This window comes from Drosophila erecta, unplaced genomic scaffold, assembly GCF_003286155.1.
Source record: "Drosophila erecta strain 14021-0224.00,06,07 unplaced genomic scaffold, DereRS2 tig00000055-arrow-pilon, whole genome shotgun sequence".
Taxonomy (NCBI): Eukaryota; Metazoa; Arthropoda; class Insecta; order Diptera; family Drosophilidae; genus Drosophila; species Drosophila erecta.
This window is the reverse complement of record NW_020825200.1, coordinates 12,664,724-12,684,911: the sequence shown is the minus strand read 5'-3', so window position 1 is coordinate 12,684,911 and position 20,188 is coordinate 12,664,724. Positions and strand designations below refer to the sequence as shown.

The window sequence follows — 20,188 nt, the reverse complement described above, 5'->3', positions numbered from 1 at the left end:
AGCGCAAGTTTTGTTTATTAAATATTCTTTGAGCCCGTCGAGTGGCGAGTGTGGTCAAAATTTATGGAGCAACAGCGACAACGTCGCCGATGCCACGCGTCGATATACCACAAAGCTCGTATAAATTGCAATTATTTTCACAAAGGGAGAAAAACAATTTATGCATCGCTGTTGCGTTAAGCAAATTTATGGTTCACTCTTTAATTATGTCGCAGACGATGGGTGTGGCTATGAAATTTGCATATTTTGGAAAACATATTGCATTTCTCTACAGAGTCGAATAAGAAATGTTGGGCCAAATATTTGCCAGTATGTGGCGCAGTTCACTTATAAGAAATATGTCCTCGGAAGGCAAGAAACCAAAAATGCCGAATTTTCTCCCATTTATTCTGAAAATATTTCCACCCAGCTCGGTTTATTTTTATTTCGGTTTTGTCTTTGATCAACGTGGTTTTAGGGTCCCTGGGGCTGTGAAAGTTCTTAAAAATGAAAAAGGTTTGCTTAGATCAAAGTAAAGTTGGTTGTGTGACTTGACTTTCTGAATCATTTTGAAAGTGAAACTGCCAATATACATATGAATTCTAAGGACGGCTGATTAAATAGTTGAGAATTTTGTTTAGCAGCTTAACCAAAACTAAAATAGCACGCAACTTGCTATCCCTAAACTGCGATGGCCAAGTAGCTTTTTGCATTTTAAATGAAACACATACTACTGTCAAGCGATGACAAATTTAAAGTGATGAGCCACAGTCTCTTTTTCCAGACTTGAAGAGAAACAAACGCCGAGTGGAAGAGATAAAAGACAAATGCAAATTTGCAGTGGCCGTGTGTTGTGAGATATTTAGCATTTGACATTGGTCTATTTGTTCCAGCCAGGGATTGAGGAGCGCAAGAGTTTACGGGCTGAGACTCCGACACCACGGCTATCTACTACTATCTGCCTGCTAAGGTCAGCCACTTGGGCCTGTACGAAACTAATTGATAATCAAACAATTGTCCGCAGTCAGACAGTCGGACACACACACACTCTCGCTTGTTTATCTGCCTGCAATCGCTAATTAGTTGCATTGTCCGAGACGAGGTCAACGCTGCGTATGCGCAATGTGCAAATATGGCATGGAGAAGTGTGATGTGGCGCAAAGAATATACGGTTCACATGCACACTGCACAGCGATCGCAATGAGAACGCACAAGTTCAAGTTTATTACGCATACGCACCGTTGCCGAATGGTCGCATCGAGCAGAGAAGAGCGCAGAGAGTACAATTCTAATTCTAATTCTAATTTATTGATGCCAGTCAATGCCATGGCATGCCTATAAATGTAACTCAAACAGTGTTGAGCATCAGTATCTGTATCTTTATCTGTATCTGTATCTGTAGCCGGCCGTGACAACAATTGTTGTTGCTGTGGCTGCGTTTTAGCAATTTGCAATTGGTTCAAGATCAGCAGCAAAATCGTTTTGGCTCCGCAGCAGCATTGCGTGCAGAACGCAGGGGCACAAAAGGAAATTCAGGGGACGTGGTGGTGGTTAAACCAAAGTTTGGCCTTGTGACAATTGATTTTCGCAGCCACAAAGACAGCAACAACAGCAATGATTATAAAACGAACACCAGAGTGAACCACTTTGGCATCCACTCTTGTGGTTAAAGCCTGATTCATAATTTATTCTTAGCGGCGGAGGCCTGAATCGCTTTGAAAACAACAATATCATTAATGACTCAAAATGAAAACGGCATTTAAGGCACTTACAGTGCTCTTCGTTAGTAATATTAAAAAGGAAATTGAATGGAGTTTCTTACGGAAATATTGATTGCATCAACGTGCGTAACGCAGTAGTGCTGGTACCTATTTCAACTAATTGCCGAATTGTACTGCATTATTATGCTCGTTCTTTTATAGAGGGTATCAAAGATCCATGGCAGAGTTCCAGTTATAATCAGAGCCGACTTCTTGAGTCATTTGAGTCGCTGTTTGGCATTGCGGTTGCCGTTGGAGCAGCAGCTGCAGCAGAAAATCGCAACAGCAACTGCAGCAGCAGCAGCAGCAGCAACAGCAACTACTGATGATGAGTGCACAATCGAGGCTGCCAAGTTGCTCAATGCTATCTCATCGCAGCGTGTCTCCTTGCCCGCTCGCCTGCCGTCTCTCTCTGGCATCGTGTTGCTATCTCAGTTGCTGCAGCTTTCAGGGTCTCTGGTGCATCTAAATAAACAGCGTACTATAGTATATACAAATTCTGTTTTAGTGTGTTATGGTCTGGCACTCGATGACTTTGAGAACTGTGTTTGCAGCGCAATGACAGCGCCCGCTTGCTGATACCATTGGACCTATATACTTGTAGATTATGGGCACAATATCTGAAATACCACATAGAACGCCCACCGATGGGTGGCCGAAACACTTGCACTTCGAGTGCCGCACACTGAAAAGTTCGGATTGCCAAGGCTTTTATAACTGAACCTATACGCACATACTCGTGTGCAGGCCCTCCATCCATGGGAGTGATAAAGTGGGCAATGGCAGGAGGGCACACGTACATCAATTTTCATTTACTTATGAAAATTAATAGCATTTCGCTTAACTTGCGCCCGAGTTTTCCCAGCCAGGAGCAGATTGAGCGGCCTCAAAAGGGGTGTGGGATTGGCTGGAGTGGGTGGCTTCTGTGCGTGGCTAGCCATTAATCAGTGAGAGAGAATGTTGCCACAAACGAAATTAAATTGCTGCCTGCAGCTGATGGAAACCGACTCCCCTCCCCCCACGCTCCACCCTCTACCCTTCCGCTGTCTGCATTTTCTTTATTTTATTGCCACTTTTAATGCGGAATTTATCTTTTTTTTTTAATTATCCGCTCTTGGCTTGACAATTTCATTAAAATATTATTAATTATTGCATCTCGCAATTAATATAATTCTGCCCACCATCGAATTGCAGTCATAAATATACATTTTGTTTGGTCTTTGGACTTGGCAGAGAATTAAATTGGTAATATGAATACGTATTAAGGAGAGCCAGAATGATGAAAATGAAAGAATTCTCACAATATGAAAATATATCGATTGGCATTTCTGTTCAGCCCATTAAAGCATTTCAAGTGAACATGAAATTGGAAACATATTGAATAAAATTGGATAACAAGCTTAATTTAATCATGCTTTGTCGAAAATTTTCAGATAAAATGTAGACAAATATTAAAATAGGATTCTATTACAGTCATTTAATTGAGGACGCCTATTTTAAGAGTATGGTCCCTGTTCCTTTAGCCCCTGATTAAATCTTGCATCTGTAATTCAGCGTTCGTAATATTGTTTTGTAGGTCATGTGAGATTTAAAGCAACAAGATCCTTTGAGTGGCGCAGAAACCTGAAAGTTGCATAACTCTTCCCACTTTTCGATGGCTCAAACCGAGCGAATCGCAGGCAACATGTTGCAAGTCTGATGATCGCCAGATGGTTGCTACTTGGCCAATGTCAATCAAACACATGTGTGCGCGAACTTGACTTTCAATGCGAGGCGCACAAGGCGAAAGCTGCGCCGCTCTGCCGCCGTCAACTGTGATCGCCGAGGCGCTGCAGCAGCAGCAGCAGCAACCTTGACCCGGTTCTTGAAACTGCAATGGCAGCAGCAGCAGCAGCAGCAGCAGCGGCAGCAAGCCGCAACAAACATCAGCCGCAGCAGCACTTGTGCAACATTGGGAGAGGCTGACAAACAGGTTTCGCGAAGTGCCGGCAAATGCAGCGCCACGTTTGAGGGGTCGGAGGGGGCGGGGGGCACCGGCTTCGCTTTTTTTTTTTATTCGGCTTTGGAACGGCGCGCATGCGCACAATTCGCAATGCGTCAACACGCATTTAGTAGCTGGCTAGTGGTACGTGCACCGCAAAAAAGTCTCGTACACTTTATACTAAGCCGTAAATGACTTTTTAATTATTTAGTGGAGATGATTTAATAATGCAATATAATAAATCTATACTAAAAAGGAGTATAAATGTATCATATACAAAATTATGATTTTTAAAAAATGTACAAATCCTTTAAAATGGAGCACTCGTATTTTTAAATATTCAGGCCAATGAATTACATTTTTGGCAAGATTGTCATATTTTCCTTTGTAAAGTTTACTCTGTTGAACTTATTGCTGCTAAAAGTTGCGGTTTTGGCATATTATTGATGTCTTGATGTGGCAATCGGCGATGGTCAACTGGAATTGAAATCGAAGCGGCGACTTGCCCACGATGTCCACCGTTCGGCATTGAGTGGCTAAAAAGCAGCGGTGACGTCAGCCAGTTGTCGGCGTTGTTGTTGCTGCCGTTGTTGTAAGGAGAAGGTCGAGGTTAATTAAGTTGTCTTTGCCAGTGGCAACCTTGTTTGTTCGCAGTCGCAGTCTTGACATTTTGGCTCGAACAAGTCGCCCCTCTTTGCGTGTAATTCATTATTAATTGTGTCATCTCCTTGCGTTTTACCTGCATTTCCTTCATGCCTCCGCTCCGAACGCATTTTGCTGGTTAATTGCTCTGCAATTTGATTAAAATTAAACTGCATTTGCGGTTCCTCGCCAGCTGGCAGTTGCTCTAAGAGGAATTCCCTCCCGATTTTCTTGATTTTCCCCATTTCCACTTCCATCACGTTGCCAGCAGCATATTTTCTTATTAAATTCCAACGCGCCAACGTGAGTGAGAGACATGTCCTTCCCCTTTTTTCCTCCTCTGAGCGACAGCCGTGCAAATTTAGTCACAAATTGGTAAAGTGAGTGGAGTTGAAAGGCGTCAAGTTGGTGCCGAAGGTCCCTATTCACACGTGTGCACAAAAGAAATCAATGCCGTGGCACAACATACAAAATGCACTTCAAGTGGACTTAAGGACGATGTTTCAGTTCCCATTTATTTATTTCAAGGTGGCAACGGAAACTTAACGCATTGTACATTGTATATGGGTTTTAGAGTTTATTTAATGCTTAAATATGTTCACCAGAGAGGAAATCCAACGATAATGGAAATTCATTGTCTTTGGAAAGTTGTCAAGGGAGTCATGGGAGCAGAATCTAAGGGAAAATGAATGGTATTGGAACTTAATCTGAAGAGGAGTTTATACTTTAATGTCAAATATTTTGGCCCCTTCAACAATTTACATTCACTCTTTGCTTAATTATTCGATCAAAGCGACCGCTGGCCAAATAGAAACCGGAAAAAACCCACAAAGCAAGCAACAAGTGAACATCAATGCCAGCCTTAAAAATCCCGAAAAGAGCAAAAGGGAAATCCCGCAAAGGAAAAAAACAAACAAACTTTTCCTGCTATTTGCTTAATTAAATGCGCAACGGGAGGGGAAATGGAAAAGGGCAGGCGGTCATCAGATAGTACGCAAAGCTCAAAATAATCAACGAAAAAATCCAGGAACGGGAAACGAGAGCAGATAAGTAAGAGTGTATTTGATTACAATACATTAATAGAAAGCGGCAGCCGCGGCGAAAGGTAAAAAACCATCGAGGATAACGCCGGAAAAGCCGCGCCAAAGAAAAGTCCTTTTGCAAGCAGCCGCAGCGGAAAATGCCGCAAAAGGGAAAGGTGCAAAAGGTGGAAAGCAAAGTGCCAGAAATCAAGAAATAATAAGGCGCAAAAAGTTTGGGCGAACAAAATTATCAAATATTCAAAACAGCAAGGCTCTTTAAATATATATGTTAATTTTAAGATGGGACGTTACCCAAAAATATAGTAAATAACAAAAATGAAATTCTTAAAAAACAAAATAAAAAATCTGTTAAAATGTAAAAAAAAGACTTGGCAAATTTTGTACAGGCAGTTTTAAATGCAGCCTATTTCGCTCAGCTAAAAAGCCGATGTGTTAGAATAATATTTGATATATGCTTGCAAATATTTTATGTAGTTTGTTTATACGAAATCCCGCAATTAGGGATAGCTATTTTGTAGCAGTGTAAGCACGCCAAACACCGCAATATTTGCGGGAGCACCAACAGCATCTGCAGGTAAATCATTAAGGCTCCAACTGCGGGTCGGACTAAGCTGTAATTAATGAGCAAGTGGAACATCGTTGAGCCAGGCGCCGAGCAAATTAACTTGAACTGGCGGCCCAGGTGACCAAAGGGATGGATAAGCGGGGTTGGATGGGAGTCGAAGGTTGTGGGTTCAAGTGCAATTAAAGCAGCGCCGCATTTTGTCTTGTAATCATCTAATTTTTCCCCCGCCTCGTTTCATTGCTGACGTGGGCAAAAGAAAGCGGGAAAGCGAAAACCGCACGAAACTGAATATAGAGTAAGCAGAAAAATATCTCAGGATTGAATGGGAAAAGTCCACTCTCCACTTGTTAAGTTCCAAGGAATTCCGAGGAGGATTTGCTGATGCTGAATTGATTGGCATAGTTCGGCCAATCATTATGATGCAGTATGAAGATAAGTTTGCTTACACCTTGTATGTTAATTAAAGCGATTTTATTGCCAAAAATGAGGCTGCAAATTAATAACCTTATAGCATTGACGGCATACTGTAATGCTGTTTACTCGAACTTCTTAATTAAATCGCATCACCTTGCCCATCAGAGTTTAATTAAATGCATACATGAATAGTCTTAAGCCATCTAATTCGATTCCAGGAATGGTTTATAATACCGCTTCGATGAATCGCAATTAATCTGCAGAGAAAATCGATTGAGGAAGGACCTCTTAGGTTTCAGTTCTTGCCGCAGGCCTTCTGCCGATCTCGGTTTCATACTGAGGCTAATCTTACGTTTGATTTCCACGTTTTCCATTCTTGGTAACTCCTTTGGACCCCCATGACCTCCACTTGCCACATCCTTATTAAGCTGTATCTGGGTCTTTTGTTGAGCAGGCCCCAAAGTTTTCACGCCCCCAACTCCAGTTAATTATTAAGTAGAATACACAAATTTATGGTGAGCACCGAGTTGAAGGTAACATGGCCCCCGGCCACGCCCCCCGCCCCTCTGCGAGTGTTTGTTGTGTGCGTTGAGGTGTAAACGTGCGGATTAAGTGTCTCAGTGTCTGCTGCCGGCCTAGAAGATGTATATCACTGGGCTTTCGAGAGGGGGCGTGGTGGAAGATACATCCCCAGTTTTTCCTCCTCTTTAACCACACGAAATTTCCGCTTCGTCCTTAACTTTGCTAATTTTTGTTGCTGTTGTGTTGGTTTTCCCTCTTTCAAGGTGAGCATTGAAAAATTGATGAGATTTTCTTTGCTTTGGTTTTGAAGCTAAAGTTTGTCGACACTTGAACTTTTCCATCCTGCTGTTGGAGAGGATTTCGAAAAGGAATTTTCGCTCAAAGGGCAAGGTGAGCAGAGGAATAGGAAAAGAGTTTTCTATTTAGATAGTTCAATTGGCGTAGCAAAAGCCGAACAGAAAAAAGGCAGTCTAAAGGGAAAAGCAGGTAAAGAAAAACTGTCATAAGAATGGCAGGGTGATGGTACTGGAGTACAGTGATAGCCAAGATAATAGCTGATAAAATACATAACTAAAGGGTGCGGCTTTAAATTTATCACAGCAATAAAACAAATGGTTGCTTTCTTCCTTTAATTATGGCTATAAAAAGTTGTGCACATAAAGCATTTTTGATCTGGGATAATCCTATTTCGAAGAAGGTCGCACTGGAGCTATCATGTGTATTGCAGTGGTATATGCTCACATTCATTCATATTCATGCTAAGGCTCCATGCAAAATAAGAAATAAATGAAAATTCTGGACATGAATTTATAACGAGTCTGCCTAAGCCATATTGATTGAGGCTGGGAAATAAAGCGACATGCAGTGAGAAAGGAACCGAATGAAGGGTATACGGTCGGGGAAAACTGAGACAAAGTTGACTGAGCACTTGGAAATTGCCAGCATTTCTCCAGCATTTCTCCAACATTTCTCCCGGGCGCAGCAAAGTATGCAAGGAAAAGGAAGTAAGCGACAGTCGCATGCAGGAAATCAAACTTCACTTTTGATTGAGTTTCGTTTGGAACCCGCTCATAACCCTAAGCCGATTTGCGGTCCCTTTAGAACTTTGCCTTTCTTTCAGCGGTTTTCCATGGCATTAATTGAATTTTTCCAGCTAGTTCTGGATTGCCCTGACCAAAACTCGAACTGAAGTTACCTAATGGGTTGAAGGGACATTTGCCATCCAAGGATATTTCTATATTGCCGAGCACACACAAATGAATATCAATGAACCGTCATAAAAGCAGCATCCTGTGCGAGCGAGGGAGCAACTGCCAATGACAAGACTGACACGTAGGCAAACATTTAAGCACCCAACAACAACAGATGCAGGCAAACACACACAAACACAACAGGCTCAAACATGCACAGGGGACGACTCACACACATAAGATTTACACTTGACAGGGGGCCATGGGCGTAGGGCAGGCTGCTTAAGGGGGCGTTCTAACATCAAATGTGGTAAATAATGTAATGTGGATAAATATTATCTAAGGAAATTCCTAAAAACAAAACAGAGGGAAAGTAATTTTTGGGCTTGGGCCCAAGGAGTTGCGCTACCCAGGTGTCACATTCACAGCTTTCGCCCCGGAAAGATCAGCTTTCCTCAACCAAGGGCGACCTTCTGACCCCCCTTGCCTGCGCTCCTCTTCTGGGTTCCTATGACGGGCACGCTCGGGTCACTTTCGCCCTGCCAATGACATGTGATTTCAACTAATGACAGCTTTTCGGGGCGTTTGTCATCGCAACAACAGCAATGGAGAGTCGGAACCCAGCCCAGATTTCGACCCATAACAGACTGAGACTCTGACTGGGCAGACTGACAATAACAAGCTTAAAATTTAATGAAATTTTCATGTGCTGGGCAGCATTTCCCTGCGAGCCCATAATAATTCAATGTGAGTGTGCCGGCCTGTAACACATGGCGTATGATTAATGTGGCAGGGCAGCCCAGAAAAAGCGTATCCTAGAAAGTTGAGCCTGTCAATTAGATGAGCTTTTGTCAAATATTCAAAAGAAAAACTGTGAAATCGTTTAACCGACACTTTCATAGACGGAAAAGCACACCCAAACATGTTTTATTTTATTTGCTTTGAAAATTGCCAGCATCTGCATTTGAATGGGACTCCATTTTCATGCTTTAGTAACGGCAGAGTTCTCTTTATCATCCTTTTCATTTTGCGTCCTTGTGGTGTCGATATGTATTTTTGATTAGCTTCAATTTCATGCGTTTTTGGGTCGTGCCTTTTGGCAGACACCCAGCGAATCCCAAAAAACTTTCAATTTGCATATGCAATAAATTTTTAATGAGCCCTAATGCGGAACATACCCCACTTGTATTTGGGGCACGGAAATTTCCACTTACCGATATGTATAAAGGAGTGTTCCTCGCCTTTGAACATGTCAACTGCAAAGAGAGCAAAGGAGTAAATGATAAGTATACATTTAGGAACTTGCATGGTATATTATATTCAATTATATTCAAATAGATTCATAACATTTTGTAGTTCGCATATTTATTTTTTCTCCCATTCGACACCCATCATGTTTGTGCCATGTGAAAGCACAGGCTTGGAATGAAAATGTTCTAAGCACTCAGTGCCAATGGCCCAGATATCGTTTGCTCACTGATGCATTAAGTGATGCACTTCACACCACATTCACACACTCACACAAGCTGCTCGAACACTCACACACACAAGCGCGCGAATTTTCCGACACCTTCTTATTGGAACTTTCCTCGTTGACAAGCGTTTCCCTTTTGACCCTAAACGCAGGCGCAATTGATCGCTTGACTGATTGATTGATTGACTGATGGATGGTGGTCGAAATGGTTGATTGGATGCATCAATTCGAATTGAGATTTAGCTGTCAAGTGGGTCGTGCACTCTTATATTGACACATTGTTATGCCGGACATCATCGTAAATAGCATACATTTTTTGGCTATAAAAAACTTGTTTGTGTTGTTTTCGTTACCTAACTTCACATTTTCAAGTCCTCTGCCTAGCTTGTTTTGGTCAGCAATTCAAGGCAACAAACGCGGCCTCAAATGTGACCTTTTGTTTGGCTCCCCGCCACAAAGTATTATCCTCACACTCGCCTTCTTTGGGCGGCGTCTCCATCCTCCCCTCTAATGTTAATGGCTTGTCTTGGCTGCTGTTGTTTTGCTGGTTTCCCTCCCACAATGCTGGCCTAATTAGCAGCTCAAAGAGAATGGCCATTTGCCACAGTCGCAGTCGCAGTCGCACTTCCACTTCCACAGCCACACACACAGACAACCACCGCACACATGAGCATTAAGGATAAGCCAAATGTTGGCTTGCATTTATCACGCATACGCCGTGTTGGCCAAAAAACCACTTTGTGCGGGAAGAGACGGAAAGTGCCAAAGAAACGGCGGCGGGGCGACTAAAAATGTAATTTTGGCATTAGACGAGCTTGGCAAACATAAAATTACCTTGATTAGAAACTCAAATGTGGCCCATGCCGAATAAACGAGGGAAGAGGGAGATATGTGTGCCATGGGGATCTGGCGATTGCCACGTGGCCATATACATATATCAGCACCGACCTAAGCCTAAAACGACTTTGGGCCGCTCGCGCCTCCCGCGAGCCACCCCCTCTGCTTTTGGGCCAACCTCAAGCCCATATATCAACGTGCACCTGTGCCAAAAGGGGCTGCGGGGCAATGGGAATAAAGCCAGGCCCAAATGATGCTGCCTTGGGTGTTGGCCGCCATCTGAGGAATGGCTGAGGTTTTGTGCTCGGTTGTGGGTGTGGGCGTAGGAAAGGGGGTGGCAGAGTGGCGGAGTGTTCTGTGGTGTGAATACCCACATTCATGCGTCGCCTGTTACCTTGAGGCGGGCCAAGTCGCAATAAAAACCAAGCGTCACCCATAAAAAAAGCAAGGAGGCGGAGATAAAGAAAACCTGTTAAGAGTCGACATGAAAATGCACTATTGGCCATTAAAATATATGTGAAAATTGAACAATAATTTTATATTAATACATGCACACGTTATTAAAATTTAAAGCTGGTCAATAAATATGTAATAAAAACGTTTACTATTTAGTTTCCGCTTACATTATTTCCCCTTTGTTCTTTAAATAATTCTTATATTTGATAAACTGCTTGTAAGCATTTAACCAACAAAATATTTCATACCCTGACTGAAGGATACTGGGACATAAAGGTGCAAATTCTGCAAGCTGCTGAGGCATGTCCTCAACTTCCCCCTGCCTTCCTCCTGCCCATTCCGTATCAATTACATAACACATGTGTGTGCGTTAGCGTTTAGTTTTTATGTTTAGCCATAACAAACACGGCAATGGCAGAGGAAGAGGTGGGCTGTGGGTGGGAAAGTCCTGCAGACACAAGGCTAATCAACAAAATTGCTGCTGGCTTTTAGGCGGCCAGCATATGGCTGGCATAACCCCAGCTGAACCCTCTGTTTGGCACTTCAAGCTTTGATTGGAGGGCGTGGCATGATTGATGAACCATTGAATGACCCCAAGAGTACTGCAGTAAAACCCTCCACTTGTCCACGACTTTGTTTCGTGCCGGAAAACTTTGAATGAAATGAGTGTTATAAAGTTTTGTGCCACCCCATAATCTCTATTCGCAACATTGAAAAAATTTGCAATGCAGCATGAAAAGTGGCGCAAAAGCCCTGACGGTAAAGTTTTTATTCGTTGCTCTTTTTTCAGCAGCAGCTAAAAATTAAAATGAAGCTAAGCAGCAGCTGCAGCAGTTTGCATAGCCGGGATTCTATCGCCATTCGGGAATGGCATTAACAAACTTTCAGGTCAGTTAAAAGGCAAAGTTGCCAGCACTCAAGGTGAGTCAATCAACAGAAGGATTTCAGCCAGCTGAAGCTGTTTTTATCCGCGGCCCTTTTTTGGGGCCTTATTTACTGTCCATTTAGAAGTTTAAATATAAGAACTGAGTCAACAAACTTCTCAGTTTATTGCTGAGTTTCTTACATTTAATAATACGGAACTACAATCACAAAAACCTTCTTGCAACTCATTACGAAATTTCGTAAATTAAATTTAATTGCTTGTATTTGTTGGTCTTATGACCCAGCTCTGAAGGTCAAGAACTAGCCGTCTAAATGGGAAACACAAGGGTACTTTCCTATATGCAGATCAAACATATGTTCTGAGATATGAAGGGCACTTTCAATACAAGCTGAAACCCCTCGACAGCGCCAATCAACATCGCTATGAGCCAGCAAACAAAGCACTTGAAGGGCTCGAAATTCGCTTGGCTTTGTCATTAGGCGACAAATCGAAAGGACATACTTGAGCGAGTATAGGCGCACTTTCTGAATAGATGTGGAACCATATTCAAAACACGCAACACTTGTCAGCAGCAGGCGTCGGCAATCATTCAACATGAGCACACAGCCGGGGAAAACAATGAACTGCACGGAAAAAAATATACCTATCGATTTCACAGCAGCGTATTATGGGAAATATTTTGATGAAAAATTAGCATTTTCTTTTCATTTTTAACTTTTAGTGATGTAAGCCGTTTTTGGTTGCAAGAAACTAAATGTGTAAAATAGGCCGGAATATTGTTCACTTCTGTGTGCCTGCGAGTTCGAGTGAGATGATTTCTTTAGTCCTTGGCTTTGAGCCGAGCATTTTTCTCCTTTTCCTGGGCTGTCATCATTAAAGCCTCCCCCAGCGCAGCGTTTCCCCTTGTTGCTCCTGTTGCTTACGACTTTTAGCTGCCGCTCGAAGGCATTTGGCACATGATTTTGGTCCTGCGAGCAGTTAACAGCAGTCCTTAACACTCCTTCCCCGACCAATATATTTCTGTGTGCACGTTCACGCCTTAACACCTGCAATGACTTTGTTGACAGCTGAGTGGGTTGAAGGTCGAAGCCGAGGGGGGAATTGGGCATAGAGCTGCTTATTGCTTTACTCGCAGCTATATCACGGCAGTTGATTTAAACTATTAGCTTACGATCGAACAAGAAGTTGTATTTACTTTAATTAATCCACTTTTCGAGCAGATATTCATTATTCATCATTCCATTCGATTTCAAATGTGCCGCCCGAGTATTTGTGTTGCCTACTTGTGAGCGCAATTGGTGCACAAAGGCAAACAATTGCTTGGAGGTCGACTTTCAATTGCCTGGACTAAGTCCCCAGAGTCTGTTTGTGTTGGTGTGCCTTTGTTTGTTTGGCTGGCTTGCACTTCACTTAATTGAATCAGTGTGATTGACATGTCTCCTCTGCATACATACATATGCTCGCATATGTATGGATTGGCTTCAAATCGAGGAGAATGTGTGTGGTCAGAGATGATCTCTGGCCGGCTTTGGTCTGAATGTGTGGGCACAGGGGTGTTCTTTAGTGCAGCATTCACAATGTTCATCAATTATCAACTAAGAAGGACCCAACCAGAGGGAGACCAGAGCACAAACAGAAAAAGCAATAAATCTAAACAAAAGGCCTACCGGGCCAAAGCGAATGATATGGGAGGCCAGCCAGGACGTGGCCATAGATTATGACCATGTATTCAGCAGAAAGTCTTGTTTATGACCACCTTTACCCCCGTTGCCAGCTGCCTCTGGCAAAACGGAGACCAAAGGCCAATGAATTGGCTCCAGATTTTTGGTTCATTGCCTGTTGGGGCTATATAGCCCCCCATACATATGGAGCGACTGGATTTTGGTATGTACGTGTATGACTTAGAAATCCGTGATATATGCAATGCTTCTCCGGCGTTCGAAATTGGTTCAGGCAAAAAGCGAAAAGTTAAGACCAACTAACCAGCAGGCACTTTTTTGGACGCTCAAAAGGGCAATATTCCGGGGAGTTTGGGTGAAAAGTGGCAGTGTTGAAGCCTTGTACAAATACAATTTAAGTAAAACAAGCTTGGCAACAAAGTTTGAGCAGTGGAAAATGTTCCTTTCCTTACTTTATTTTTTGTGCTCGCTCTGCATTTTTGCCTCAGATGCAGTTACATGTGTGGAGGAACGAATAGGGATGAGGAAAGGGTGGAAAAGCCAGGAAAATGGGACGCGGAGTGTGAAAGGAGGCGGTGAAAGAGTGAAAGGAAGGATCAAAACGGGTAAAAGGACAAAAGCGCAGAAGAAAAGCGCTTGCCAAGTAAAACTCATTGATTGCAACACGCAGACAAGAGAGAAGGACACCGAGATGATGGGGCAAAAAGGGGGCGGCCAAATCGGGGCGGCAGTGGGCGTTCAAAGGCGTTCACATGGCAAACATAAGTCGCACACTCAAATCAATAGCTTTGACAGCTTGGCATTGTTTGAAAAACGAACCGAAAGAGCCAAGCCAAGAAAGGAAGGTTGATCGAATAAGAGATACACAAGTGCAGGGGCGTGGTGACGGGCTTTTCCAAGGGGGTGAGAGAGCGTGATGCCGCTGTGTGTGTGCCAATTGCATTCATTTGACTTGACTTGGCTGCCAATTGTCTCGTTGCAATGGAAAATTTCTGCCAGACGTCATTGGAAAATCGAAAGCACACATAAAACTAGCAAACCAAGTGGATAGCAAATCGAAATTCGAATGCGAAAGGGCTTCTCTCAATTTGTAATTATTTGATATCATTATTTTTATGAGAAACCAGATACCAGCTCTTAAATTGTAGAACAAAGCTGGATTGCAGTGATTTTTCCTTAATTTCTGTGTGTGGGTAATTGTTGCTGTATTATCGGAAAATTTTGCCAACAGCACGTGCTATTTGTGCACATTTTCCTCGCATCTGGCAAAAGGAAAAATAAATAAATAATATTAAGCAGATGAGTAATGCAAAATTGAAGAGACAGCAGGCAATGAGCGCAAATGGGCTAAGAAAAGAGAAAAAACAAATTGTTCAAGGATTGCAAATTGCAATTACAAAAGGCAGCAACAAAAATCGGCTAAAGCTGCCAGACGAGCCAGCAACAACAGCAACAGCAACAAGAACGACAACAACAGCCATCACATCAACAATGAAATGGCAAAGTAAAAAGATAAAAACTACCTTGGCCCAGTATTGAAAGCGCCTATAAAACTCATCGCCCTGTGTGTGGGTGTGTCCTATACGTTGATACTATATCCGTGCATCTAGTAGATACACACACTCGTGCCGGGACCAACTGAATCTGCTTCAACAACACCATCAATCGGCAACAACACCAATAACCAGTCAGAATAAATGTCGTTGCACACCATCGAACTACCCCCCGCTTCCCCCTCCCACGAGGCAAAGTGCATTGAAGACGTGACCAAGTCGCCAAAAAAAAAACACAACCAAGACAACTTTCGTTTCATTTCATTTAAGTTTCAGTGCAACGTGGCGTATGGTTATTATGGTTCTGTTTGCTGCACTGAGAACAACTAGCGTACAGCTTGGCATTCTTGGCTCGGAAATGATATACTTTAGGAAGACATAGAGAATCACGTGATAAGCTAATAAACACTTCATTAATTCAAGCCATTGCTGGTAATACAGTTTTCGAATATTATAATAAAAAGATCTTTATTTTTTTCTGCGTGTAGCGAGCATAAAACTGAAGAGTTTCGAACATGAGCAGAAGGACGGCTGATCAGGGGTGTTCAACAGTCTTATCAGTGACAAAGTTTGCCCAAGTCAAGCACTCGACATATTTGTCGACCAAAGATTGGAGGAGGCACCAGCCAGTAGACGGCACAGAAAAAGTGCAAGCAAAAAATATAAAAAAAAGATGGGAAATAAGGGAAAACCTGGCCAACCTCAATGCTGTCGCTGCTGCCTGATAAGACACACATACTGTGCAAATTGGCCAAGTCATAAAGGCGAACTCAATTTGCTGTTGATCACGTTCCTTTTTAGCCATTTCTCGCAGACCAACTAGTGCAACAATGGAAATCTTTTTATTACCAAAGAAGTGGGGCAGCCAAATAGAAGAGTAAAGCTAAAAGAAATACAATTAAAATTATTTATTAGCCAGCCGACAACAGAAATTGGCCGAGAAGGGATGATTGGGAGGCTGAATTTTGGACGATGGGCTGAGCAGCGAGAACTGGCGCACATTTGGCCATGTCTTTTTGGCCAGTTGCCAACCATAACAGAGCGGCAGTGGCAGCAGCAACAATGCGACCAAGTTTTGGTACGCCCATTCTGTTGCCTTTTTGGCTTCTTGGTCTAAAGCTTATTTATGTGCGTTGGCTGCAAAATATGGCGCAGAAAATATTTTCCTCTATTGCCAGCTTTTCATTTTCCATATTTTTTTTTCTGTGTTTTGTTGTTTGCAGCAGCATCTTGTATACTTTTTTCTGGCTTATTTACTGCACAAGTAGCCAAAGCTAATTGGGTGGCCACTGAGGGGGTGGCGCGGCCAGAGTATAATGCATTCTGCATTCTTAACAATGTTTATGGATGAAAACTATTTGTTGACTCTGCTGACATGGAGAGGCAGTTCTTCAGAGGTAGTGCCAATTAAATATAATCGAATTTAAATTATTGGTGTGATTTATTTAAGAGCTTGAATGTTATGTATTTAAAATAATTCCGAAAAAACAAAATGTTTGTAGTACCTACTCCTTAACAATGATGAAAAGATTTTAGAATAGACCTGCAAGAATTTCTCATTCGTAACCATCCATTCTAGAAATATCTCGTGTTGCTGGACAATTGAAAATGCAAAGCAATCACATTAGCTGCGGTTTCGGTTTCTTCGGCGTCTCAGCCTCAGCAACTCTTATCAGCAGAAAAGAAACAAGAAGCCCCAAGAACGAAGAGCGAAGAACGAAGAATGTTGAGCCAAAAAGTTTCAGCAAGCAGTGATAAGTCAAGTCACTGAACTCGATCTCCACAGAAGCACACAACACACAGTCCTTATCAAAAGCGTGTATTATTTGCTTTGCCCAATATTTTCGGGGCGCTGCCTCTAAAATAATTGCCAAAACGCCTTGGTTAGGGAAGCGAAAGTGACTGGTTGATTGACAAATCGTGGGAACGATACAGATATGTGGGTCTAATGAGGAAGGGCATTGCAGGACAAGATCAGGGTTCAATTACCTGGCGAGGGGAAGGTAAACGAGCCAGATAATAGATTCGGCGATGTGAATAAACTCATTTCTCTGCTGCACTCGCATCGCATCATTTGCCCTGATGTATTACCTCTCCCAAAAACAGATTTGCTAATTAAATGGCAGCCATATATAAGGCGTATTTCCAACAAAAATTAATTAAGGAATTGTCACATCAATCACGCTGCAAATTATGGCTCTCGTCTCTCTGTTATTCTCGTTGTGCACAAGAATTTTTAAATAAACAAATAAAATGCAGAAAATAGATTTATGCCCGTGTGCAGCAAGAATTTATGACAGATGTAAAAAATGTCCCTCGTTCTATAATATCTTTCCTTCCACGGTTTCATGTATGACGTTGATTCCGGTGGCAGAAGTGGCATTTGCCATCCGAGAATCGAGACTCGGGAATCGAGAACTGAGACTGACCAGCTGCCGGTGGCCATATTCATGGCCCTGACTGACACTTTCACTTATAAGGAAATTGAAAAAAAAAATAAAGAAAAAATGGGGGAGTGCAGAAACACTTGCGTTGATAATGAGAAAAGTTTCGTCTTTTTGTTCTGCCTACACTTGTTGTTCTTTCTTGCAATTCTTTCTTTTGTTTGACGATGATCCTTGGTCTGGTAATGAGATATGCACTCGGCGACTTTTGTTTACAGTGCTTCGTTTTATTTGTGTCTAAAGGGGCTCAAGTACTATTATTCTTTGTAAAGATCTCGCACTGGCTGTGCCCATGTGTTTGTGGTCTGTTGGAAATGGATTCGTTTTCCCGGGAAAGTCTGCCCGGCTTTTTCAATTACCTAAACACCAGCTGGTTGGGTTTATTCCAATTAAAATCAGTTGGTCGAAGTCTGATCCTAAAACCTTTTTGGTTTATATTCCAATTGACTTACAAACAATTTTGTATATGTACATACATATATTAAGCTGTCTGAACTTTTTCATGATTATTTGCGAGAAACTAACTCCAAAACATTTTTGTAAATGTTAGTTAAAAATTTGAAGATTTATTTCATTTTTTGTAAGCTGAAGAACATATGCAAATTTCACAACTGACTGAAATTGTGTTCACTTATAACTCAACGACCAAAAAAATAATTGTAAAAAAAATTGGAAACATCAAAAATGTTTATTTTAGTTCTAATATTAAATTTTGATCACTCTGAACATTACACATCTGCCTGTATTCACTATAAAGTTCCCAAATATTCAATTTCACAGATTTCATTTCCTGCCAATATTTCATTTTTAAATATTGTGTAAAGAAACAAACGCCAATACTTCTTGTTTACACTTTTCCCAGGGCCTTTTGCTTGTCCACAAGCAGATTCTTACATTGGCCAACCTGTCGTATGCTTAATGACGTGTGCATAATATAAATATTTTGCGACGGCAATAAATGGATTTCTTTATGTGAGCTACAATCTATTACTCAACAATCACAGAGATCACAAACACTCGTTGTTTACCAACCTTTTGTGAAATTATTTCCTTCTGCCCTCCAGATCGATCGGCAACGTATTATACGTATACGTATGTATATACTTGTATATATAAAATTCACTAGCACGGATATCCAAAATGCTGCTGAAGTATTCCAAAATGCAAAGTTTACGGAGTATCCAAGACTTAATTTATTTTAACACTTTAATGCGGGACTAATGGATTCCGCCTCTTGTACTTCTGTTTATTTTGTATTCCAAAAAAACGAAAATCTGTGTAAAATGCACGAAATGTGAGTAGAATTCTCTTCTCCCGTTTCGTTGGTTGTTTATGTTTTGGCAGAGATTTATAAATATTTTTGCACTACACTTTGACACTTCGCTTTTCCAGATTGAATATAAAATTCAATAAAATGCAGTTTTGTGTTGAGATGGGCAGCAAAATAATCCCATTTGCTTCTTCTGTGTTGCGGTTTTGTATTTGTTGCTATATTTTTAGAACACGCACTTTTTCGAAGTAAAATTCTTGTTTTTTTCTTTATTTATTTTTTTTTTTTGGCACTTTCGAGTTTCTACCCTTTTGGTTTTCGGTTTATTTCTGTTTCGGCGGCATCACTTTTTTGTGTGTTGCCGTCTATTTTAAGCAGTAGAAATATTCTGCGGTCAGCGATTTAAAAATAACAATAGCTCCACGAGCAGGAAAATCAAATGCACTTCTTGTTTCACTAGCGTTTTCTTTTCTATTTATTTGGCTTGAAGAATTTGAATTGATTTCCAGTCGCAGAGATGAATTAGTGTTGTTTTGATTTGATTTGACTTTGATTTGGGGCTGTTTCTTATTTGTGCTGTCGTTTCCACTCAATGAACGCGATTGTGCTTGTTTAGCGATTTCGGAAGCGAGCTTCTTCGGCTGCTCAAGAGTCCACGTTTAACCGCTGCGGCGTTCCACTCACTTCGATGAACATCTTGTAACTATTTTCAAAAAGCGCACGAACGCAGCTGCAGAGCGACAGCCAACCAACCAGCCAACGCCAACCAGTCGGTGGCACAAACCATAAGAACCGAACCAGAGAGCCGAGCGGAGCGGAACGGAACAGCACAAGAGAGCTCCACGTTTAAGAGAGCGAAGAAGATGCGAAGGGGAGCAGGAGCAGAAGCAGGAGCATCCGCGGTGCTGCTGCTGGTGCTGTTGTGTTGAAGAATGTTGAAGAACACAGATGCTCTGCTGTAACACAGCCGAAGCGCACGCCGAACGTCGAACGCGTTGAGCCGAAGTCACACGAACAACTGGTTGGTGGGGGGGGGCATGCGAAAGAGCCAGACCGAGAGCGCGAGAGCAAGCGAGCGAGGGCGCACGAAAGAGCGCCAAGCCTAGCCCCACAGTGCAGTTTCCAAGCAACCCCACCGCCCCTCCCAACCACACGCCCAACAGCTTACCGCTCTGCTAACCGCCCACTGTTAGCCGCTCTGTTAGCACGACGTATTGTTGTTTTTGCCTGATAGAAGCCATATGTTCGCAAATTTCATGGCTAAATGCCCAATCTAATTGCCCAAAGAAGCCACAGAATGGCATTACAGGCCACCCTCTTAGCCCTTTATCTGGCACGAAACAACATTGCATACTATTTCTTTTCGTATTTGAATTTTCCGATATGAATGCTTAACAAATTCCCAAAATTCTGCTCTGGTATGTGGCCCATAAGCAAATTTAAGTCTAACCGTATACGAGTAATCTTATACAAGTATATTCTTATTGATCTTC

General features: G+C 42.1%; 1 protein-coding gene across 4 annotated transcripts in view; it reads right to left on the bottom strand.

The window, feature by feature from the left end:
- Positions 1-19,499, bottom strand: part of LOC6541141 (protein hunchback) — a 37,959-nt gene extending 18,460 nt beyond the window's left edge. For 2 of the 4 annotated variants that reach the window (XM_015158950.2, XM_001969653.3), the window contains exons 1-2: positions 18,458-19,499; positions 9,311-9,352 (exon numbers count right to left, since the gene is read on the bottom strand). The gene's annotated coding sequence lies outside the window, so the exon portion shown is untranslated. The remainder of the gene's footprint in view (positions 1-9,310; positions 9,353-18,457) is intronic. The other 2 variants (XM_026978241.1, XM_015158949.2) reach the window with 1 other exon arrangement.
- Between the last annotated feature and the right edge of the window lie 689 nt (positions 19,500-20,188).